This window comes from Brienomyrus brachyistius, chromosome 11 (assembly GCF_023856365.1).
Source record: "Brienomyrus brachyistius isolate T26 chromosome 11, BBRACH_0.4, whole genome shotgun sequence".
NCBI lineage: Eukaryota > Metazoa > Chordata > Actinopteri > Osteoglossiformes > Mormyridae > Brienomyrus > Brienomyrus brachyistius.
The window spans coordinates 23,828,781-23,854,654 of NC_064543.1; the positions used below are offsets into that span (position 1 = coordinate 23,828,781).

The 25,874-nt window shown below is 39.4% G+C and overlaps 1 long non-coding RNA gene across 1 annotated transcript in view; it reads right to left on the reverse strand.

Annotated features, from left to right (window-relative positions):
• LOC125704273 (uncharacterized) overlaps nt 1-13,356 on the reverse strand; it is a 49,011-nt gene extending 35,655 nt beyond the window's left edge. Inside the window, exon 1 of the long non-coding RNA XR_007381068.1 lies at nt 13,316-13,356. This is a non-coding gene — a long non-coding RNA (uncharacterized LOC125704273). The remainder of the gene's footprint in view (nt 1-13,315) is intronic.
• Nucleotides 13,357-25,874: the final 12,518 nt, after the last annotated feature.

Here is a 25,874-nt window from a genome sequence, read left to right on the forward strand (position 1 = left end):
AAGCACACACCCCCAGTCTCTCTCTCTCTCTCTCGTATAGTTGTACAAATTATTTATGTTAATTTCTTTGCAAAGTTGAAAATTGTTGTGAATTAACCTCTGAATCATGTAGTTGTTTTATTAAATGTTGGAAGTTTTGTGAATTAATAAAATGATAAAGTAGGAAAGGGGGTAATAACCATTCCCAGTGAAATCTGAGGGTAGAAAATAGTGGGCCACCTTATTTCACAGAAGCCCCCTGCATTTGTATTCATTTAAAAAGAAAAAAAAATGTTATTCAAATTTCTGGCCCCTTAGCAACGTTAGTTCACTTACTCTTCTTATAGTCTGCCTCCAGGCAAGGAGGACAGTAAAAAGATAAGCAGTATTTTTCCCTATAAGTTAATTAACAAAGAAGTTGAGGGTATATCTTGCTTCTATCAGTCCTCCAGCTCTCCAATTGATATAAATGAGCCAAGGAGAGTGCCGATGTCTGGACATATGGGATGCAGAATGCGGCGCCCAGTCTCTCCAAAAAGGGAGGGACTGTGCTGGAAGACTTCAAGTGTCTACCTCTCCGCCCCATCTGTTGTCCAAGCAGTTCACATATCACTGGTTTTGTTCAAGCCTTTTCATTGTCTTAATATTTAAACATATGTGAACTAATGTTTAAGTTACATTACAGTAACAGTTAATTTGTTAATAAAATAATATATTAAATTTTCATAGAAACTGCCTTGACCAGGAAAAAATTCATCATTTTTAATCATTAAATAAAATTGGATGAGGTATGTTTCAGGGAACTTGTGTAAAATTCCATGACAGTGTGGAGGGTATCAAATGATACATTGGAACTTTCTTTCTGGGGAAGAAACTGATTAGATAAAAGGTGATTTTAACAGGCACTATAACAGACAAAAGTGTCATTGTTAAACGAAAACTATCCCTATCAGGGCTTGTCCCGAAACCACACAAGCCCTTCAATTTTATTTTTTCATTCAAGATGTCTGGAACCTCAAGAGTGACGATTCAGAGCTGGAAATAGAATACCCAGTCAGGCAGTAAATCAAATCCGATGTATTTCTGTCACAGAACTGACTGCAAAGAATAAGCTGGCATATACGTCCTTCTTGTGTTTGCCATAAGACATGACACTGTAAAGTAGGATTAAAGCATGATACTGCTTAGGAGACAACCCCGTTTTACTCTGTAATAATCTTGTTTTAAGAAAAATTTAAAGTTTTAAAAGCTGAATTAAAAGTAGCCTTATTAGCCTACAGCAAGTAAACCAAGCAACTAGCTAGATATGAAATATTGAGAAATATTAACTGTCTAAATGTTTGCAGTTCCCAGTGGCGAAATCTCCAAAAACTATGTTATCAAAAGACACACTCTTTGTACATTTAAGTTCCAGTAAGTACAATTTATTAACATGGCTGTAAAATTTCACACTCCGTCAATGTACAATGATATGGCGTTTAAGTAACAGCAGAATGCAACATTCAGTTAGCCCATTCAAAAGGAGGTTTTTGGCACTAGTGGTTTCCGGTATGGAGAAAGGCCAAATCATTCATCGCTTATCCTGTTTTGTCACCCTATCCTAGATTGTCATGGCATATGATTGTCAAATATCATTGTCTTTCAGCTTCATATGGCTCAACAATGAAAAAGGAAACAAAAAAAAGAGGTTAGTCTATGATAAATACACAAATCCAGGCAAACACAGTCTATATAATTGCTATAGGACATCATTATCAACATACTGTTGGAGGACTGTGTGAGGTGATTGTGCTTTCATCCCATGATGACACTGAGCAATCATTCAGCAGAGACTGTACTGGAATATACAGCCTGTAGCCACTATAATTTAAACCAATGTCTGATATACTCCTGTTGTACATTTTGTGAAATGAGGACATGGTTTATGCAATAACACCATGAGGTAAGCAACATATTATCATGCTGCTGTTGATGGCAGTGCTGTGAACAGTCAGTTTCATATTCTACCTCTCGGGAAACAACCGCTCTCAGCCCAGCACCTGAGCATAAATTGCCCTGAGAATCATCCTGAATACATAATTCGACATTCTGTGACCTTTAGTCACGTTATCAGGGGGCAGCAGGAGTACATTTTTTGTTTGTGAGAATCCAAATGAATGCATGAAGGCTTCTGGCCCAGTAACTTGGGTCTGATATTCATCCATCAATGTCTAAGTGAGCAAATGGGCAGTTTCTGATGTGCAGAGAAACAGCATACAGCTATGGGACGCCGTTTGTAAAGGTACTAAACATTTTTGTACTTGCCACTTTTTCAACATTTAGTGCAATTTTCTGACATTTAGCTAGAAGTCAATGTTGTTGTGGATTATCAGGCTTTTTTGCTGTGTAGATTATGTTCAATATTATCCTATGTAAATATAAATGGTATGTCTATATATAAATATTAAATGTAAATGTTAAATATAAAATGTTAAATGTAAATATAAGTGTTAAATATCAAACTTAAATGTAAATATAAATGTTAAATACAAATGTTAAATGCAAATGTAAAATTTAAATGTTAAATATAAATGCTAAATGTTAAATATAACTGTTAAATGTAGACTCTAGATGTTGAGAACGTATGCAAATTAACCACATCCATCGGCATAGAAATGGGCGGTACCGACGAGAGCACGCAGTGGTTGCAGGTTAGGGCTGATGCAAGACAACATGGCGAATTCTGTAGAACGTGCGATTTTGGCAGGTGTTCGCGCTGCGTTACATGGTATTGCTACACAGCCGGGAGCAACATCATGTACTGTACACCTTCCACTGTGACATCGGGAAGTTATGAATGTATTTTGGGGCGGGAGGGGGATAAGTAGTATCGTATAAATTGGCCTTAAATATTTCCCACCATACTTTCGTTGGTAGCGGCAGTTCGTAAGATGCTGCTGCTGAACGTTTTATTCGGGAATTGCAAGAAATCGCTTGCAAAACGGCAGGTCCAAACACAGGAACTATGAGGACCATAATCCATTGCGGTTATCGGTCACTGCTACGCGTCGCTCGTTCGCATATTGGTCAATACTGACACGTGAACGTGCGATCTTTCACGTAATGTGTTTAGTGATTTTCATATGACAAACAGAAAACTGAAGTAAGCAGTAATAATAATAGAATGAAGGGGAAGCATTAATACAACGGTCTTCCTGTGCAAATGGAAAATTATATTGTCTAGCCAACAGGAAGCTACCATACTCACAAATAAACGGGGACACCGTTTAAACGTGGACGGGGAAACCGGAGTGCCCGGAGGAAACCCCACGACGACATGGGGAGAACATGCAAACTCCACACACATGTGACCCAGGCGGAGACTTGAACCCGGGTCTCAGAGGTGTGAGGCAACAGTGCTAACCACTGCACCACCATGCCGCCCCACTGCTGGTACTGAAACCTGAAATAAAAGGGCCTCTTAAATGTCTTAAATATTAACTACAATATGAATTAATTCAACCCAAATAATATAAACAATTATCCTTTTATAAGCATACTTTCACTCTTAAAAAGATAAGATCAAGGGTTTGATTTTTTGAGAATTTATTATTTTATTAAACATAACTTCCTATAAATTTTACTTCTAATGGGATGGTAGTAGCCTAGCGGCTAAACACATTACATGAAAGATGGCACGTTCGCGTGTGGCTCAGTGGGCTTCTATGTCTGACACTCATTTTGAAATGACAGTCATTTTATTCTGGTGAAGAAAGTTACATACTCACTAGATAAAAGGATGCTGGACTGAACACCAGCCTTGGCAGAATAGCCAGCCATATGTCCGTGGGCCCCCCAGAAAGCACCTCAACCCCCAGCTCCAAGTGTTGCGTACTGGCTGGGACCCCCAAGAAGAGCAAGATAGGGTAGGCAAAAAGATTATTGATCCCCATGGGGAGTAGTATAACTATAAGAGAGCTCATACCTGCCAAATCCACCTATGCCAAAATGCTGCAGCCAGATCTGCTGTTTACCACATTGTCTGCAGTTTTTGAGTGGCCATCTACAAAGAATAGTACGTCATGTATAAAACTGTTTGTATAGTTTAATTACATTTTAAGACTATAAATGTGCTGTGGATATATGAGTAATATAAGAGGAGAGTAATGGATGCTATAAATAGTACAAATCAGCCAGCATCATTCATGCCAATATGTCTCTCCAGAATATTGAGTCTTTTTTTGACAAAAATGCTGCTATATCTCTTGGAATGCTTTGAATTAATAAAATAAAATATCTATCCATCTTCCAACTGTTTGCAACATAAACATGGGACTGAAAAGAGACCATACAAAGAAAGACCGCATATCTTTGATTCCCATTTCTTCTTAGTAAGGTAGCTTGGAAGATATTCAACTATAAGCTGTTCAACAAAATTAATTTTCTCATGGGTAACTCTCCTTGGTAGGTCTCAGTCTGGCCTGGCTTGGCTCTGGCGTGATTTAGTTGAAGTATTATGGAGCCCAGAGGTTCTGGGAAAGAAAACCTCTTCCTCTTTTGTCTTACCTCCAGTTCCTGCCCTTGTGTTCATCTCTCCAGCTGCCTCTCCTTTGCTCCCTCGTCAGTCTTGTCTAAAAGTGTTTCCCTGTCCTGTGTTCCCCAGTCCTGTCATTGATGTCAAATTCTTGTGTTGCATATACCCTGCCTTCCTCTATTCCTCTTGTTTTGATCCCCCAAAATCATGCTTGTTTCTTGTTGCTGTTCTTTTGAGTTTAATAATATTTGAGTTTTGCTTTATAACCATAGCCATTTCCATGTCCTTCATCCCAGTATCATGACACCAAGGGTGACCATCCTCCTCCCGGTGGCCTCCCCATTGTACAAAGTCTGACTCTGTTCCTGATTGTAAAATAAATAAACATACCAATGAAAAGCAAAAAAAAAAAGAGAATGTAATCAAATATAAAATGGTGACTCAAAGGGGAAAATTGTTTCAAATGAATAGATTTAACTACTATTGAAATTCATTTTATTATACTTAATGCTATGTTTACTTGTTTTGGGACTATATTTGTATAGTCTAATTTTAAAACTATATAAAGGGGCTGTAGATATTTTAAAATTTGACTAGCTACCTTTATGCATTATAAACTCTGAACGTGCAGAATAACTGATATTTAGTAATTTCTGATTTAATGTATTTATTATTGCCATGATAATCTGCTGTAAGACAAAATACACATCTCAAAATGATCTGAAAACTGTAGAAAATACAAAACAAAATATGAAATATTGTATATATTACATGCAAAAATATATTACAAATGATTCATTAGGGGGGCGGCATGGTGGCGCAGTGGTTAGCACTGTTGCCTCACACCTCTGGTACCTGGGTTCGAATCTCCGCCTGGGTCACATGTGTGTGGAGTTTGCATGTTCTCCCCATGTCGTCGTGGGGTTTCCTCCGGGTACTCCGGTTTCCCCCCACAGTCCAAAAACATGCTGAGGCTAATTGGAGTTGCAAAATTGCCCATAGGTGTGTATGTGTGAGTGAATGGTGTGTGAGTGTGCCCTGCGATTGGCTGGCCCCCCATCCTGGGTTGTTCCCAGCCTCGTGCCCATTGCTTCCGGGATAGGCTCCGGACCCCCCGCGACCCAATAGGATAAGCGGTTTGGAAAATGGATGGATGGATGATTCATTAGATCTTTTATTGTCATCATCTGGTCTTTTTTATAGAGATTTTAAATATTTATACTGGTTTAAACTTTATGCAGCAGATTTTCAATACAAGTTCAGTTTATTGGTAGTGCTCAAATCTGGCCACTTTTCACTCAATCTCTAAATCGAAAAAAAATTCTGCTTGGTCTTGAATCCGTCTCAGACTACAGCATCTATGGTTTGAATTCGTAATTTTAGAGCAAGACTTAAGCTTTTCATGTACAGTCAGTCCTGCTACAACTCGTCAAATCACACGCAAATCTGGTCTGACTCGATTGCTGTATTAATACCCAAGTCCAACACAGAATTACATTTAAATTTTTAGCAGGACAGAAAAGCACTACACAAGCTACAATATAGTCTTAGCAAAAAACCCTACTTGCACGCAAATACAGCTATCCAAGTGAAGAATAGTGATATCAGATTTGTGAATAAGCTGTTCTTTTGAACTAGTTTTTCAGTGAATGTCAAACCAGTTTTGTTGAAAAGAAACTTTTTGTGCATCCATGCATTAAAAAATCTAAAAATATTTCTCTAACATTACCATATAATAAACCACAACAACATACTAAATTTTGGTATTGTATTTCCCTAACCCTATTTTCCCATTTGGTATGTGTATTTTAGTACAGTACGTGATTTTAATGAATACCAGGTTTTTCAGGAAAGCATTAGTCGTGCTTGTAGCAGGACTGACTATCAGAAAAATTATATTAAAAAAATATCAGGAATACTCAGATATACCAAAAATATATAAAATATATATAAAAAATATAAAAAAATATATAAAATATATAAAAATATATACATACATACGTGTATATACATACATACGTGTATATATATATATATATATATATATATACATATATATATATATATACACATATATATATATATATATATATATATATATATACACACACACGTATATATACATATTTTCAGACCGAATGATCAATCCATCCCCCACTATAAGCTGTGTGCACCATGGCACACTAATTACAAAGTGTGTAACTTATGCTGTTCTCAACAAAAAGCCAATGAAAATTCACTTTAACTTATTGTATAGAACTCATAGTCTTTTATATCTCTCGCCTTGATGAGTGGTTCACACAAAAATTTGATCAGCAACAGTATAGTCTCAAACCTTACTCAAAAATTACAACTTTAATCTTGAAAGTTCCGACTTTATTCTCGAGGTTTTATATTTTTATTAATAGTGGCCCTAAAACTCCGTCGTATTATTTGTGACTAAATATTAATGTTTGTTATCAAAGGATTGACATGCCTAAATAATTTGTTTTCTTATTATTTTTAAATATTGGCAAGTATTAAACAAGTATTAAAACCAATCCTCCCAAAGACTTGGTCTTGACTTGGACTCTGTCCTTTTAGTTCTTGATCTTGTATCAAACTCTATATAGGTGTTCTTGTCCTCATCAAATAGCAAACACCACACTGGGAAAACTGGAGCTGGCAGGCTCTAAATATAACAACATTGTTGACAGATGGGATGTTTGGTGCTCTTGGCCACAGTTGCAGACTGGTGAGAATTACGCTACAGGGAGGGGTTCCAAAAGAAGCGAAACATGAGCTTTGCCCCACCAGGATTTCACTGCCAACCTAAGCAAATTTAATCGGACACATACTGTATTTGACTCAGATTAGTATGAATTTCAGTGAAAAATACTGACAGAAACAAAAAACAGAGAACCAGATTAAACAAGAGCTAAGGGAATGCTCTTTGAATCCCAGTGGACAGAGTATTGGGTCTATATTTATCCAGTTTTAGCCAAAGACAGAATAACAAACTATGACACACTACGTAGATGCTCCTTGACAGCCTGCAAATTTCTACATGAATACTATACAAAGTACCGTTGATATGGAAATTCCGAGGAAACAGCGGAGTGCCAGGTCAAGCCCTAGCATTTTCACTTGTCAGACACATTGCTACCGTTCCTTCCACATAAAAGAAAATTTGTCTTTCTTTCAGAAGTGAGATTCTGCTCTTTTTTCAAGCTGCCTTACCACCATCTATGAGAAAATTTGCCAAAAAAAAACTGTTTGCTTTGGGGTGAATGCAAATCCATTAACTTCAACTATACAATCAACTGCAATGTGCCACTAACCAGGGGAAAACAGTACTTAAGATATAAGCTTTTAATCAGCTGCAGCATGAAAGAATTTCTCCCAAGGGGATGCTGAACAGAACCACATGACGCTGGAGTGGGAGGACATGATAGGGACTTGTTTTTAAGTGTCAACACAAGGGCTTCATTCCACCCCTGAACTAAACATGGATATATTTCAGTGACACTTACATTACAATGGCAATATGAAAAAACAGGAATGTACAGTCACGTGAAAATTTTAATTATGAGCTTTTACGCAACAGACCATAATAAAAAAACCATCTGGTCCTTAGCAGGTCTTAGAATTAGGTAAATACAACCTCAGATGAACAATAACATGATATATTACAATGTGTTATAATTTATTTATAAAAACTACCCCAAAATGCAAAGGCAATATGTGAAATATTAAGTACACTCTTACTGCTTCCACAGGATTTAAGAGGGTCAAAATGCACTTGATTACTAGATCATTAGCAAGTGTGACCACCTCTATTGAAGCAGGAGTTTTGGCAGTTTGCTGGTCTGGAACATTCAGGTTTTATGCTAAGGAGGAAAGACTTAAGCAATGTTGCAATTGTAGCTGCCCATCAATCTGGGAAAGGTTATATGAGCCCATTTCCAAACAATCGGAAGTTGAATTGTTCTACAGTGAGAAAGAATATTCACAAGTGGAAAACATTTGAGAGAGCTGCCAATCTTCCCAGTGGTGGACATTGCAGCAAATTCACCCCAGGATCAACTGTGCAATGCTCGCACCATTGATAAAAAAGACAAAAATCCTAATAACTGAATTGATTTGTATGTGTAGATGCTGTGATTTGAATCATTAAAAGGTCATTAATGTTACCACCAGCTAGGTACCATCTACTAACCAGATTCACTGCTATGAATAAAACGAGATACAGGCAAAAAGTATTCAATTTTATTGAGGTACAAAAAAATTCCATCTATTCTGTCTTTTTATCTACACTTCCATGTGGTCAAACAATCAGCTAGTTTATCTCTGTAAGTGTCTCCACAGTAGTCCCTCCAAGGAACTGATTGGGACCGATTTCCAATGGTCTCGATCACACACACGTGCACACACATACACACCAATTCTCACTCTCTCTTCCACGTGATATACGATGATGCGGTCAGCCACTATATGAGGGGCACATTTGCAAGTCGCACTGGTGCACCTAGTTATAAAACTTAGTTGCATTGTCTCTGTCACGATCGGCCGGTAAACGGATGATCACTCGGGCAGGTAAGCGGGCAAGGAGCAGGCAGGCAGGCGAAGTCGGGGAAAAGCGGGGATTTATTCAAGGGCAAGGGCAGGACGGAACACTGGCATCGACAAACATCAATGACGGACAAGGGACACAGGCAAGACTTGGACTCAAATAGACAGGACAGATCAAAATAACTAGACACAGCTGGGTACGATCAGGGAAGCACACATGGATAATCAGGGGGGCGTGGCACACACGAGGATCGTACGAGCTGGGCGTGAGTCTCCAAAATTGCTCACAAAATACGACTCAATATCGCAGCCTGGAACCCTGTGGAACCACAATTTTTATTTCTTAGGCATTTTTTACACTACATGACAAGTAACAACATCACGCACACGCAATCCAGTTCATAGTTTGCCTCTGGACATAAATGCCCTATATGACATGTTCTTGAGACGTTACATTAAATAGTCAATCACCAGCAACGTTAGATCTTTACACAAGTATGGTGCATGCTTATTAGTTGGCAGACACTGAGATTTACTGTTCGAGTATCAGAATTTGTCACTGAAAGAAGATTCATTTTGGAGCATTTCGATCGGCACCACAAAAGGACCGAAGTTCGGTACCCAGCCCTAGTGGCATCAAAGAGAAGGGTAGGCACAGACAATCATCTTGTAAGCACAAAAGTATCTGATCCTTTTCAAATTTCACAGAAACTTTGTGTAGGAGTCTCAAATTCTGATTTCATTTTGAGACAAATCGCACCAAAATTGAAACAATGTTGTTCAGGGGTAGCAAATGGAAGGGCGACCACAGAATAAAAAAACAAATGGTTCTATTTTTGTTTTCATCTTGAGACAAATTGCATGAAAATTGAAGCAGCGCCACATAGTGTTCGTACATGAATGGACAGCCACAGATGCAGATCTGGTGAACCCGGTTAGGTTGAGACAAATTACTCTAGGCTGGGCTTTTAGCAAAATTTTTATTGGAAGGTAGGGAGAGAGTACAGGGACGATAAAGATTGTAGAGCTTGGGGGATATGGGAGATTAGATGGGGGGAGGGGTGATGTGACCATCTGGGGAATTCATTGTTTTTGGTCTGACATCATTTAGTTTCTTTTGTCTTTTTGGTTTTGTTAGCCAGTTTTTGTCCTTACTGCAGTCCGGCAGATTTTCCACCTCTTCTCTGTACATCTCTCATGTGATCAGGCTAATCATTGGGTGTCATAAACAAACTCGATGATGGTGTCAGAAGTGTGGACAGGCACACAGGCACGTAGGTGAAGAGGGCATAGCGGAGGGGGCTGAGGGCACATCCCTGTGGTACATCTGAGCTCTGAGTCAGGGTAGAGGAGGACTGCTTTCCTATCTTGACAATCTGAGGGCAGTTAGTCTGTCATTCAGCACATGTTGATGCTGAGCCCTAGGTGTGGAGCTTAGTGATCAGCTCATGGAGAATGATTGTCTTGAATGTGGAATTGCAGTTGATGAATATCTAGTGCTCACAGAAAGCCTTGGGATGCTTACTTAATTATGTAAAATGGTTGCAAATATTTTGATCTAATAAAAGTCCATTGTCCATTTAAGATATCTGCACATATTTATGCACAGACAATCTTTTTAAAAAATTGTCTTAATTTTTTTGACTGACTCATTCAGTGCTGTTCTTTTCATTTTGATATAACTGTAATCACTTCCTCCCAAAGGTACACTAAACACAAATATTTGGGGTTGTATGTTATTGCAAAGGTAATTAAAATGCTACCAATGGTACTTGTGAAGAAACTGTTGAACTCTGAGCAGCATTATTAGAACTATAATTTGGGTTTCAATATATTACTACTTGAAATTAATATTTTACTTAAAAATTCTGGTTGTTTTTAATGTGATATATATTTTTTGTAAACGAATGAATTAATGATGGATGTTATAAAATCCAATAAACTTGTAATATTTTTTCTGAATTAAGCAAGCATCCCAGGACTTTCTGTCAGGACTGTAGAGTCCTTGGTTTCCCGGTGATTTACAGCAGTGTCCAAAGCAATGGAAGGCAAATCAGGCAAATTGGTACTGAGGCAAGGTCGAGTGTCTCATTGGAGAGAGGATAACTCACCCCTGGTTTCCTTGGGCTTTTGCACCTGGTATCTGCATCTCCTTGCAAGTATGATGGTGAATGAGAGAAGCTTAATACATCTGTGAATTTCATTACTGTATTTGCCATAAAAAACGGGCAAAATAATTGCATTTGTAATATTTCTTTCCATACAAAATTTGACTATTAAAAAGTTTAACTGAATGGGGTGGAAAATTACATGTACCACCCAAGTCATTTCTATTCAATCAGTTCAAATTCAGGTAGAATATCACAAGTACTGTTGAATAGTCGAGGGTAAGGGCTTGATTAATGACATTGTGAGAAAACTCAATTATTTCATATTATGGAATTCTTTGAACTTAATAATTACAATGATAAGGACAAAAGCATACTGGAGAATGTGCATAGAAAAGCAGATAACTTTTAAGGCACTTTTGTGACTTAAGTGCTTGATGGGAGAATCGACTCATTAGCAACAGATTTGCCAATCGTTTAAGTAAAAAAAAAAAATTATATATATATATATATATATATATATATATATATATAAAATATATATATATATATATATATATATATATTAAATATATATGTATAAATGTGTGTGTGTGTGCTGCACCTTTTTTCCATTTAAGTGTATTCTGTCCTTTTCAATGTGGTCATGCCCTCCTCACTTAACCCAAAGGCATAGCTGTGTAAGAAGTATTATTAATTCATCAAGTGATAAAAGGGGGTTACGCCTCAATGATGTGGCAACAAGCCAGACATGGAACATGGATTATTCCATTTACATCGTGAACCTAACTGAAATCGACAGAAACACTTTTATTTTGAAAATGAAAGCATAGTGGTAGCCTACTGCACTTCTGTTTGGTCATTATCATGAACATGCAAATTCAATAAGCAACAAACTTATTAGGGTTAGGCCTATTAAAATGATGTAATTCATAGGTTTTTTATAAAGATCCCTCAATCATTTCCTCAAATCTACCGTTGCTGTTTTAAGTTCAAATAACACAAAACTAAATCAAATGGTTTTAAATCTTTCAACTTTACTGCCGAATCTGTTCAGCCTCAAGCAAAGGAGCCTAAGGGGGACATGATCCAGGTATATATGATTCTAACAGGTCTGGATGCCATTCAACCAAATAGTTACTTTGATATTAGTTCAAATAGACAAACTCATGGCCACAGGTGGAAATTAGCAAAACAACATTTCAACCTGGATTTGAGAAAGTACTTCCTAAAACCTTTGGTTCCTTTAAATTAGAGCTGGATAAGATTTTAACAGCTTTAAGCTATTAGTTGAATTCTCCCCAAGCGAGCTTGATGGGCCAAATGGTCTGCTCTTGTTTGTAAACTTCTAACAATCAATTAGTATTATATGATGTTCATTTCTTCAAATGTTTTGTATTGTCAGTTGTTTTACTCCGGAACGAGTTTACTGCAAGAGGTAAAAACTTTAAGTCAATCATATAATGTGAGTCTGTCGTCAAACTAATTTAAAAAATTAGAGAATACTGACATTAGGGAAGTGAGTTAGATGACCCATGTTGTGTAATGATGAGTCCAAGTATTTTGGCTTTATGCAAAACAAATAGATATAGTGTAAATATAAGTTTTATTACCAGCATGGACTAAAAGTTTAGAATGCACTGCAGATAAAATAATAACGCAATTAACTGCATAGTCAAAACAGATTTATACGCTACAGCGTAAGCTGCATGAATCATGATGAATTGTGTACTGTTGATCCCAATATGACTCCTGTCCTGTATTGAGATTCACAGCCAGCTAAACTCTCTCTTGGACCATATCCTCCAGGGAACAGGCAGGTGTTGGAGTTGGATGTGATGTAATACAAAAAAGTGTGAAACGGAAATAAATATACAAAATACAAAAGTACTAATTATTGAATAATACAAAATAGCTATTCACAACTTAAGGGTTAAATCTAACATTGCAGATCTACATGCAATCTCAGATACGTAACAGTATTAAGTATTAACTTTAGATTCGGATAAGTAACATGGTATATTACACCACATGTAGAGCAAAAAACATGAAGTCCAACTACTGCACAGCCATACATGCCAACAAAGTCCCTAAAACAGTTGTAAATACGTCACAATGATTACATTATATATCATTGCTAGAATGTATATTTTTATCTACTTACTTATTTTGCCACTCAAAGGACGACCACGAACATACGGCTCAAGATGCTGTCTCAAGCGTTCTGCACTAAAAACATGCTCTCGCAAAGAAAGTTCCTGTCATATGACTTCTCCTAACTCTCTATTGGCTGAGACTGCAACATTACATCACAACATCTGATGGCAAAGGATACATGAAAAACTGCACCCCCTAGAGGCTAAAGCTCGAACAAATTAATAAAACAGTTCCAATTCAAATTGGTTATAAACTGACTGACTGTGGGCGTGGTCTGTGCTGCACCGAACAACAATGGCAGACGGACTACCTGGAGGAGATTGGAAATCTGGAGAACTGGTGCCAGAGGAACAATCTCCTCCTGAACGTCAGCAAGACAAAGGAGCTGATAGTGGACTTTAGTACAAAGCAGGAGAGGAACTACCAGACCCCCGTCATCAACAGGAGCCCAGTGGAGAGAGTGGACAGCTTCAGATACCTCGGTGTTCACATCACGCAGGACCTGGCATGGTCCTGTCACATCAACACCGTGGTGAAAAAGGCCCGGCAGCATCTGTACCACCTCAGACATTTGAAGACTTCAGACTGCCCTCCAAGGTGCTCAGGAATTTCTACTCCTGCACCATAGAGAGCATCCTGACGGGAAACATCACGACCTGGTTCGGGAACAGCACAGTGCAGGACAGGCGAGCTATACAGAGGGTGGTGCGTTCAGCTGAGCGCATCATCCGCACCAAGCTCCCTGACCTGCACTCAGTCTACACCAAGCGGTGCTGGACCAAGGCCAGGAAGATCGCGAAGGACCTCAGCCATCCCAACAATGGACTGTTCTCTCTGTTGCGGTCAGGGAAGCGCTTCCGCTCCCTGAAGGCTAACACAGAGAGACTGAGGAGGAGCTTCTACCCACAGGCGATAAGGTCTCTCAACAACACACAAACACAGAACTAATACAACCTGTTAACGTCAATGGACACTATGGACACTCTCATACACATCTACACTCATATCTGAACTCACATGGTCATGTTTACATCTGGACCCTTGTACAAAGTCACTTTAATAAGGCATCTTAAGACACTTTTTTCATGCATACTTGCACACCATACTTCCTCCACCTAATTTCAATTTGAAAATTTCTATTGTACAGTATATTTCTATTTTTATGTACAGTACACTTCTATTTCTATTTTTACTTCTATTTTATGTACAGTATACTTCTATTTATATTTTTATTTCTATTTCTGTTCTAGTTAAGTTTTAATTTTTCTATCGTATTTCTTCTATTCATATTTATTTCTTACGACAAGTTTAATTATCTTTTAAGGTCACTGGCGGTCGTGTAAGCATTTCACTACATATCGTACCGTGTATGACTGTGTATGTGACAAATAAAATTTGAATTTGGGCAGTCAGAGTCAGGAGGCACACCTGAGGGGTATGTTTTAAATGTGGAGAGGAAATGGAAGGGGGGATTAGGGTGAGTGTGTGACAATGAAAGGCTTTTCAGAGGCGCTTTGAGTCAGTCGTGGTTGGTAGAGCTGCCGAGGGAGGACATACTGTGTGGGGTGGTTTGCATTTTGAGGAAGTGCCTGATGTGGATTATTGTGATTGTGGAGTAGTTCTGCTGTGCTAGGTGGATTATAACACGTGGTAACCTTCTTTTTAAGACAATAAGGTATTCTTTTCCTGTTTTGGGGTACCACCCTTTTGAATCTTGCTGATGGAGGGTGTGACTTATCAACAAGTATAATTTCTTTTTCTTTTTTTTTATATTCCCTCCACCACCCCCCCCTCTGCGGAGGACTACTTTATTTCTGTTTATTTATTCATTTTTATTTATTTCCTCAAGAGAGGGAGAGGGAGAGAGAGGGGACAGAAGGACGAAAACGGAGAAGAAGGGAAATAGAGAGAGAGCGAGGGAAAAGAGAAAAAAAAATAAGAAAACCACAGATAATCTGCTTCAATACCTGCTGATGAGAGAAAACAACAACCAACATCTGTACGAGTCACAATGAGCATGTTAAGGAGCAACAGCCGATCAAGACAGTGTGTGTCTGTGAGAACCTGTGTGTACACCTGCGTGTATCTGTGAGAACCTGTTTGTACACCTCTATGTGTCTGTGAGAACCTGTTTGTACCCCTGTGTGTATCTGTGAGAACCTGTGTGTACACCTCTATGTGTCTGTGAGTACCTGTTTGTACCCCTGTGTGCACACCTGTGTATGTGAGCGCGCTGGTGTTCAAAAGGTTACTCCATGTAAATGTCTAGTAGTGTGTGTGGGGAGCCACAGCCCCATCCCCAAGGACATGAAGCCGACACAGAGGAGGCCCGGACCCCAGACATCCAGAGGCCCCCCAGGGCATGGGAGCCCCCGGAGGACCAACGCAGGGAGAATAGCAGCCCCTCACTCAGAAAAGGGCAGAGGAGAGCTCCGGAGGGAGGCCATCCGGCAGCCACAGTGCAGGAGCCCCAGGGGGCCGTGGCGGCGAGCCCGCAGGCTCCGCCGGTGGCCGGCCCCACCAGGGCAGACCAGGCCCTGGGCTCAGAGATCCAAGGGCCCCCCCACCCTCCAGCAAGGGCCCGACAGAGCCAGGAGAGCCAGATCCCGCCAGGCAACCGCCGAGGGTGAGCCAGCACCCACCCGAGCACCCAGCCCCGGACATCGAGAACCACCAACGCACCAGCAGCCGGGGGCCCCATCCACCGGCAGGGAGTGTGGCGGGGGGGAATAGAGCCCGAGTTGTTATAACAAAGTATATTTTCGAAACAAACTGTGCCCTCTGGTTCTGTGTGTATGTGTATGCAATCTCTGGTTTGGATAAAACTTCAATCAGAGATAGCCTTGCACAGGTTTATTATTGTAAACGAATTGCTCGTCGCCAGTACTAAAAATCTTCACATCTACCATTAAGCATAGAATGATTGCCAATTAGGTGAGTGTCCTGGACAAGTAGTTCCACTGAGGACCCCTGACCTGGTGTATGTAGTGCATGTATGTGTATCTAGTGTTGGTCAGTTGAAGTACATCAAGACAAGGGCATCTCTGTTTGTTCCACTCTTGCAGGAGCGCAAGTACATGTACTGTAACACACTGCTTCCTTTGAACCGCTTATTTTAACTAAAGGAAATAGCTTTTAATCATCCTGTCACTTACCCTAATTGATTCGCATACTAGTCATGTTGACAAGGCAGGTGTCACTTGAATCCTGCCTAATGCTAATATACGTTGTATATACTTGTATACAGTGATCCCCCGCCTATCGCGGAAGTTACGTTTGAGACCCATGAGTGATAGTTGAAAATCTGTGATAGAGAAAAGACCATATACTTTATATAAACATTTTTGTTTATAGTTTAAGCCTTAAAATACCACTCCCACATGTAAACTTTGTAAACATATATGATATGTGGATGTTAGGCTAAGGACATGAGTGATGGTGATGAGTACAGTACTTTCTGCACTGGGGAAAATCTGCGATATAGCAGGGGCGCGATAGCTGAACTGCAATTTAGTGGGGGATCTGTGTTTGTATATACTATTGTTATCTAATTCTTACAGATTTATATGAGGAGTGGTGTGGTGGCACAGTGGCATGATGGTCAGCACTGTTGCCTCACACCTCTAGGACCAGTGTTCCACCATGGCTCCATGTCTATGGAGTTTGCATGTTCTCCCCATCTCATCATGGGGTTTCCTCCTCTTGAATTGCGGGATATTAAATTTCCCATTGCTATGCATATTTGAACATTCCCTGCAATGGACTAGCGCCCCATCATGGGATGTTCCCTGCCTTGCACCAATAGCTCCCAGGATAGGTTCCAGACCCCCCCCCCCCGCAACCCTGAATTGGAAAATGGATGCATAACGTTTCTTTCTAAATGTATGATATACTGTACTGTATGTTAGAAAATCTTGTTCTGTTACATGTTCCACTTTCTGAAAACTACAATATTGCATTTGACGTAGAGGCGCATGACTTAATACTGCCCTCCAGAGCATATAGGGACAAATGCACTTAAGTCACTCAAGTCAGTGACAAAATGTGCTTAAGGGTCATTTACATGCAACACACTTATATTTCCATGTTTCTCCACCCAAAGTGCATAAATAGTCTGAGTGGACTTAAACCAGACACTTAAGTCGATGGGAGAATATGCAATGTTTTTTACTTAAATGCATGGGTGAATTGACCCCTTATTGTACATTCCACTTATATGACAAGTTGCAGAATCTTTCCCCACCAATTAAGCGGTTATTTGTATTCCTTTGTGTATGTTTTATTGTCCAAATCTGAGAATGGCATATTGTTTCATTTTTGTTTGAATATTTATTTATAAATATTATTATTATTATTATTATTTATTTATATTCTTTTCATTTCTTTCTTACACTATGACCAAAAATTCCCATGACATAAATAAGTACTATGACAGATACAGTAAATATATACAGAGTTTGTATACTGGTATATGCCAGTTTTTTGTTGTTTTTTTTTGTGCACACAATATACATGTAACTCATTTATTTTTAACTCGCACTATCCAAAAAGACTTGTAGAGGGATTATAATTTGTGTATGCTCTCTGGAATTTCTTGGCTCAGTGCAATCTGTTGTGCCACAAGAGCACTGCTAACGGTGCACTAGGTCATGCTTTAGTTTAACATAAAATAAATCAAGTTCACAATCATGCAGACAGAAAACACTAGACAAATCACATCCCATATTTGTTCAAAACCAGACAACATTTTATTTAATACTGCTGAATCATGCTATGTACTGGACAGGTGCAAACTGAATCCTCATTTCCCAAAATACTTAATTCCATGACTGCCCTGACATGTTTCTTGTGCCGAATAAAGAAAACTGAATTAAAATGTCTTTTTTTTTTTTTTTACAGTAATATCATATGGAATTCCTGACAATCAAAAAGATCATTATTAGTATTTTTAAGTCTTGGGTCTTTTATCATATCAAGTATTTTTAAGTCTTCGCTCTTTCACTTACAGCATACCATTTCCTTACCCACAAATCAACAAGGATTATTGGCAAACAAATGACTATCTTGCCTGATGACGCAAATCACCTTTGAATGGTTAAATGTGGATTATTTCTTGTAACTTGTATTAATGTTATTAGGTTCTCTATATAGGTACATGTTCCTTCATGTGCCACCCCTGACAGGAATAAATGACATGATTAAATTCCCCAATGATACATTTTGCAAATGAAAATTCTTCAGTCTGCAGTGTAAATTTCGCCAACTTCCTCATATTAGAAAGTTAATATGAACTATGTTATAGAATGTTCAGAAAATCTCACATCCCACAGTTTTAGAATCACTGACCTGTACAATGTTCCTGGGAATCTGCAAAAAGATCCACGGAATACATTTAGATGGCAGTTGGATTTGATTACAAGATGGTGGCTGCAGCCTCTTTCTCTGCTGTCCTCTGTCTTGCAGTTCCAATATCTCTGCCCTCAGTAGTGTAGTTGCAATTCTGTAATGGTTTGTGATCTATCAGGGGGAAGGTTTCCAAATGTAGATTTTCATCCAAAATGTTTTTGTGAAGTGGTAATAAGATCCAAAGATCAAATGGCATAAATGCAGCGATATCAAATAGAGTTATCCTGTTCACAAAGATAAGCCTCTAATCAAGTCATCCTTCATTTTGCTCTCCCTAAACACCATTGCTACAATTTTGATGTTATTTGTCTCAAAATTTGATCAGTTCCAGATTTTCAACCTTACAACCTGTCCCGCTAACCGGATCCAAAGTCTGAAACAACCCTTTGCCATAACTATGCAACACTGCTTCTGTTTTGGTTGGGTCTGTCTCAAAATTTTATGTTTTCACCCATACAATGTCCCTGCAAAGTTCTAAAAACATCAACAAAATACTTTTAGAGTTACTGTGTTCACGAAACCAATGGTCTTTTACAGTTGCAGTTTCCTTCCTTTTACTTGTCACATTCAGTTATAAGGCTTCAGGCATCAGGTTATAAGGCTTCTGCTCACTCTTTTGCTGTGGCGTTGCTTCCATTCTGGGATCATCCGCCTCTAAATGTAATCCATCCAAGGCAACACCCGTACAATGCCTCTGCAGAGGCATTGTTTTAAAGCTTCTTTGAGAAGCTGTAAAACAAGTTTTAGTTTCAGCAGGATCAAGTGTCAAAACTACCTTTTTTGCCATGGTGCTGCTTGAGTTTTGGGGCAATCGGTCTCTAAATTAAAGTTTGAATTCAGCAGCCATACAATACCTCTAAAGTTTGAAAATATGTATTTTATGGATCATTGACTTATTGTGTTGAGTTTAAGAGTGAAAACTGACCTTTTTTGGGCTGTCAGTTTCTGGTACTGCTTCAATTTTGGGGCGATCAGTCTCAGTTTAATCAGTTTTCATTTCTCATCTATACAATGCCTGTGCAGCAAGTTGGAAAAAGATCTGTCAAACAGTTTGAGTTATCGGCTCACATACCAAAGCGTCTTCGACAGCAGTGGAGATAGTGGTGGACTGGTGCCAACACCATATATATTCCCCTATGGCTGAGGAATGGAAGAATCCATAACTAAGCTGTTCAATAGGTAGTCAAAGCTGTTCAAAATGATGACACAGTCAAAAGATAAAACAAACACATAAAATACCTGTAAATTTTATGTTAAACTCCAACATGTCGTGGCAGGGCATGACAGATGGACGATCCACAGTGCCGCTTACTGACAAACGGCAACTTTATTTGAAGAGAACTCACACATACACAAAACAAGAGAGACCACAAGGAGTCAAAACAAAGGTAGGTAGGTATTTTTAGAAACACAGGCTAGAACTACAAGTGAGGGCAAGCAAAACACCTTAAAACAATTACAGCAAGACTATCCACGTCAGCAAACACACAATAACCAAACACAATGAAAAACAACATCACCAAAAGAGCAGGCACATATATGCATTGGTGACGAAACTAAACAAGAAACAGGTGCAGGCCATGGGCAATTAACCAAACACTAGGGACTAGGAGGAACAACACACAGGTGCGGGTCATTGACACATCACACTCAAGGGGTAGGACTGGGGGCAGTGAGTCCTCAGCAGGCAAAGGCTACGTTCACACTGCCAGCCACATCGTTCAATTCCGATTTTTTTGCTCAGATCGGATTTGTCTATCTTGACGGTTCACATTCATAACTACAAGTGACCTGTATCTGACTGCAATGTGAATGCATCGGTCCTCCGAAACGTCACACATGTGCACATTGATACGTTTTTACACGGATCAACTGCGTCACCAATGTTGGAGTAGGCCGACTGAGAGTCCGTAGATGAGAAGAGATCACCCGGAGGCATGAATGAGTTGTCAAACACCCTTTATTCTAGCAGATCGATCTGGGAACTCTGCAATGCACCGTACCCCCCATAGAGTTTGACTTCCTTGTTGTTCATCGTTTGTCTTATACCCCTTCTACAAGCACCCCCCGCCCCTGTCCGTACTTTTCCACTTTCTGGCAATTTTGGCTTATCTGGTGCAACATGTTGTTCTGTACGTTCCTAGTTATTGCATCAACCCTATATCATTTGCCTAGCGACTGTCACCGAAGCCTGCATCAATAGATTAACCTTGGTACGCACAGAGCCTCCCTATATTTCCTTGTTCCCCTGCAGATATCACTATCCACACCAACAACAAAAAACATCATACTGTATCTGTGGGACGATTCATGACATTAAAAATGGAGGCGTTAGTAGCTCACGCATGTATCGTACTTTGCTCTGGAGGTCGACAAACAGTGAATCAGCTGTACGTGAGCAGGTCGAAAAGAAGAAAAAAAGTCAGGCAGCCAGCTTTTTCTGTTTTCGCAGTTATTGCTGGACCTCCTGCACCAAGAGATGTGTGGGTACGAGCCTGCCGGCACAGGCTGATGATGTCAGCGCATGCGCATAAGCAAACAGCCACATGAATTCCGATCTGAGCGTTCACATTCAGGTCGCATGGCCGCGAATCGGATACGTATCCGATTTAGTACTACATATGAAAGTGACACAAATCTGATTTGAAAAGATCAGATTTGCGTGTCCACACAGCCCTGAAAAGATCAGATCTGTGTCATATTAAGGCAAAAAATCCGATTTGTGTCACTTCAGCATGGCAGTGTGAACATAGCCTAAGTCTCTGTGTCTGATTGCTGGTTCAAACCCCAGCCCCGGCCTCAGCAGAACAGTTGATGTCCATGGGCCCTTGGGCGAGGCCCTTAACCCTCAGCTCCAGGGGTAATGCATGCTGGCTCCCCCTGCACTGTTACCTCCCAAGCTATGGAGAACACAATAGGTTCAGCAAAAACAAGCATTCTGATGCTCTTGTGCAAATGGCAAATAAAGTTTGCTTGTTGTTGGACTAATAATGTTAAGGTGTCAGTCATAACAATCAGGAAAGATTCAAACACTGAGAAAGGGATGAACAACAACACCTGCTGGCCAAACAGTCAAACAACAGGACAAACACGGACTGATTCTGACACCTATATACCTGCATATTTAATACGTATATTAGATATAAGAGAAAGACATGGGGGCGGCATGGTGGGGCAGTGGTTAGCACTGTTGCCTCACACCTCTGGGACCCGGGTTCGAGTCTCCACCTGGGTTACATGTGTGTGGAGTTTGCATGTTCTCCCCATGTTGTCGTGGGGTTTCTTCCGGATACTCCGGTTTCCCCCCACAGTCCAAAAACGTGCTGAAGCTAATTAGAGTTGCTAAGTTGCCCATAGGTGTGTGTATGTGTGGGCCATCCTGGGTTGTTCCCTGCCTCGTGCCCATTGCTTCCGGGATAGGCTCCGGACCCCCCGCAACCCAGTAGGATAAGCGGTTTGGAAAATGGATGGATGGATGGAGAAAGAAGCAGTTCCTGACTAACTGTGATTCAAACCTTGAGTCCAATTTAAACTTTCCATTTCAGTGCCATGCCGTGAGTTATCCATGGGATGGACTAAAAACCATCGTCTTCTTACAGCATTTCAATTTGGAGCCAATCAGGGAGAAAATGAAATTTTCACTTGACTGTTTTATTTATTCCCAGGAATACAAATTGTTAATTTCTTTTTCATATCTCCTTGGAAAAAAACAGTTATCATCCATATTTTCAGTAGTATAACAAATTATGCTTCAGATTAATAATAATAAAAATAATAATATATAATAAAAATAATAATGAATTACATTTATATAGCGCCTTTCACAAACCAAATGCATTACGAGCAGGAGAAAGGAAAAACATCTAAGCAGTTCAGGAAGAGAAGAGGAAGGTCATTAAGTCAGATATAAAAGTGGAGAATGATGAACAGTCACAGAGAGACTGAGGAAAATAATTCCAGAGTTTGAGGGCAATGGCACTGAATGACCTGCCACCCATAGTGAGAAGCCTGGTGCAAGGAACATGGACTGGATTAAAGCTAGATGACTAGAGAGATCGAGTGGGAGAGTAAGGGGTCAGAAGATCACTGAGGTATGACAGAGTATGACTATGAATATCAGGAATGTTACAGAAAAGGAAATATTAAAATATAGCTAAAAGGATAAGACTAATTCAATTGAAGAACAGCAACATTTTAAACACATTATACAATATCCAAGAATGTGACTCTCCACAATGAATATTAATTGCAAAAAAATATTAATTATATTCCCGTGCCTTCAGGAAATGTTGTAGCACCAGTCCACTGCCACCACCACCTCTGTCGCTGCCACCTACTGTAGGTAGGCATTGCAGACGGAGATTTCCTGGAGGGCATGGCTATTGTGACGTGGAGGGAGTCCTCCAAGCTAGTACATGACAATGGTACCAGTTTGATCACTTGTCCTAACTTGTCAAAGGTTATGTAGAGCAGAGCCCCCTTACTATGCATAACCCACCCATTCTCCTGCTAATGAAATCCAAAAATCACATAAGTACCAGCAAGGGCATAACTTTGGCTTGAAAACTGGGGTGACTTAAGAGGGTCCAGGAGGTTGTTTTGGCTGGTTTTGATTATCAGGGGGGAGGGGGGGGTTACAACCCCCATAATTTATGCCCATGGGTGCTAGGCATTTGAGTCAAAACAACTTTGTTCTGCAATGCATTGATATTTGCCTGCTGCTGATTATGTCATTTTAGCAGCAGGGGGACATCTGTAAGATACAGACGAAAAAGAATAAACTGAAATTATGCATTATCATTTGTTTATAAATTATTATTGTTTAGAAAGTATAATAATATGCAATTCGATTTTTGATATTGCTGATATAAATAACTGAGCAAGAGCGCCAAATCAGAAATATAAAATTGGAATGCAATACTCAGTAATATATAAGGGTAATGAGGACAGATCCTAAAAACGTTATGTGTGGCCACAGAACTGCAGCATAACAGCCCTTGCAACAATTTTTAACAATCAAACAGCAATGACTGTTTATGTTTCTAGACTGCAACAGACAGATTGGGGTCGTGCCCTGTTGATGCCAGTGATGTGTACAGCATTGCCTGCAATGTATCTCTAAAAATGCCTGTGATCATTTCAGCATGCGGTTGGTTATGGTACGTCTTTTTGTCTGATCAGGTAATAATTAAACATTTCATTTTGACTCATATACTCAAAATAATAATCCAATACCCATCAGCATACAGTCCCAATAAATTCAGAATGTTCCTGAAAAATATATATTTTTAAATAATGCTGGCACTATTAAGAAATAGACATTAAAGAGCCAGGTTTGAGTCTTCTGTAGAAACTTCAATTGTCTGAGTGGTTTCCAAGAATAGGTTCAAGGAAAGAGCAACATTTGAACTAAGTGTTAGTCCAGGATGGATATGGGGTTGGGTCCTATATCTCTGCATAGGGGATTTCATAGAGGATGCATCAACTGCAAGGTCATTAAATCAGGAGGAGATATTTCAACAAACTTCATCATTAACTACCAGAGACTGTCAACACTTAAGAAATGGGACGTCACCTTCTGTTAGTTTGCAATTACACTCATGTCAGCTTTTCTTGTTCCCATTTCATATGCAATTCATCATACTACCATATCTTTATGCCACTGGCTGGTAATACTGATCATATATGCTTAAATGGGTCACTGTAATGTTGTTTCAGACCTACAATCTCTGGGTGCCAGTAGTGGTGCTACATGTAGCTCATTTGTGTTTTATCCCCATGTTAACATCAAAGACATATTTATATGGTTGTTTTCTTGGTAGCCTTCTACTGTATAGAGCACTCACATGAAAGAGACAGTCAGGGATAATAACAAACACATTCACCTTTATGAATGATCGCACAGCTCTCCCATACTAGATACACTCAGCTTCACAAGTGGCACTGTGTGAAAATGCAATTTAAAAGATAAGGCAGCAATAAGGCCCATGCGGCTATGCAGTGAAATCTATTTTGCCTTATAGAAACAGAATCAAACTGGTTGTACTGTATGTCATTTCTATTATGTCAGCTATGAGAAACAAATATTCCTGCATGCTGTTTTCTGATGGTCACTAGTAGGTCTTTTCACAGAACAAAATGATATTACTTCAATGAAGCAGTTTTTATGCAATGTTTCTCAGCAATTTCTGGATCCATCCAGTTATTATCATTCATTCTTTCATTTTTTATCTCACTAGCATACCTGATTTACCTGCAATATGAGAACATACAATGCTGTGGTATTCATTTAGAAATGAGTAGAATTACTGCTCTAGTGTCAATTGTTGACTTCTCTATTCCTTTTGAAAGCATTGGGACCAGAAACATCGTAAGATAGAGGTGCTCTGTCAAAGGAACATTTTATTTATATCATGGAAAATTGTTTAATCTGACAATGTAGAGTAATATTCAACCTACCCAATGAATAAAAATGTGAAAACAAGACAACTGGTGCTAATGCAAATAGCAACACTCTGGTGCGACCAGAGGCCAGTATCACGAAGCAAGATTTCTTGCTTAGCCAGATAACTTCTTGGATTTACCTTAGTTTAAATGGATGTTGTCCTCATTCAGTTATGTTTAGCTCAGACTTCCCTAAATCTGACAAGATATTTGGCTGAGAAAGAAATGCAGCTTAGTGATATAGCCCCCAGGAGCATCTCCCTACCTGGCCACCGCACTGCAGGAGCTCTGTGCTGAAAGGACATCCCTCCTTTGTTTTATAGATAACTAATTTGGATTTCATTTGTGGAAGTAAAATAACTTGTACCCTGTCACATCCCTGGGTAATTTCCAAATCAGACACCCTGTGCAAATTAATTCATTACATCCACATTTTTTAATTAGTGGCACAATATAATTTTTGTTGTGAGTGCAGTCACTTTGTGTCTGTACAAGAACACTGACTATCTTTGCCTAAATGTGTATTTAAACGTTAACCTACTATTATCATTGTGGGTAGTGTGTAGCGCAGTGGATAAGGGATATTTGCCCCTGTACAGAAGGTTATGGGATCAAATTCAATAGTTAGCCAAGTAACCATGTCACTAGTGGGCATTTGAGCAAAGCCCTTAACCTCAAATGTTCACATTTGGTAATATAAACCCAACCCACACACA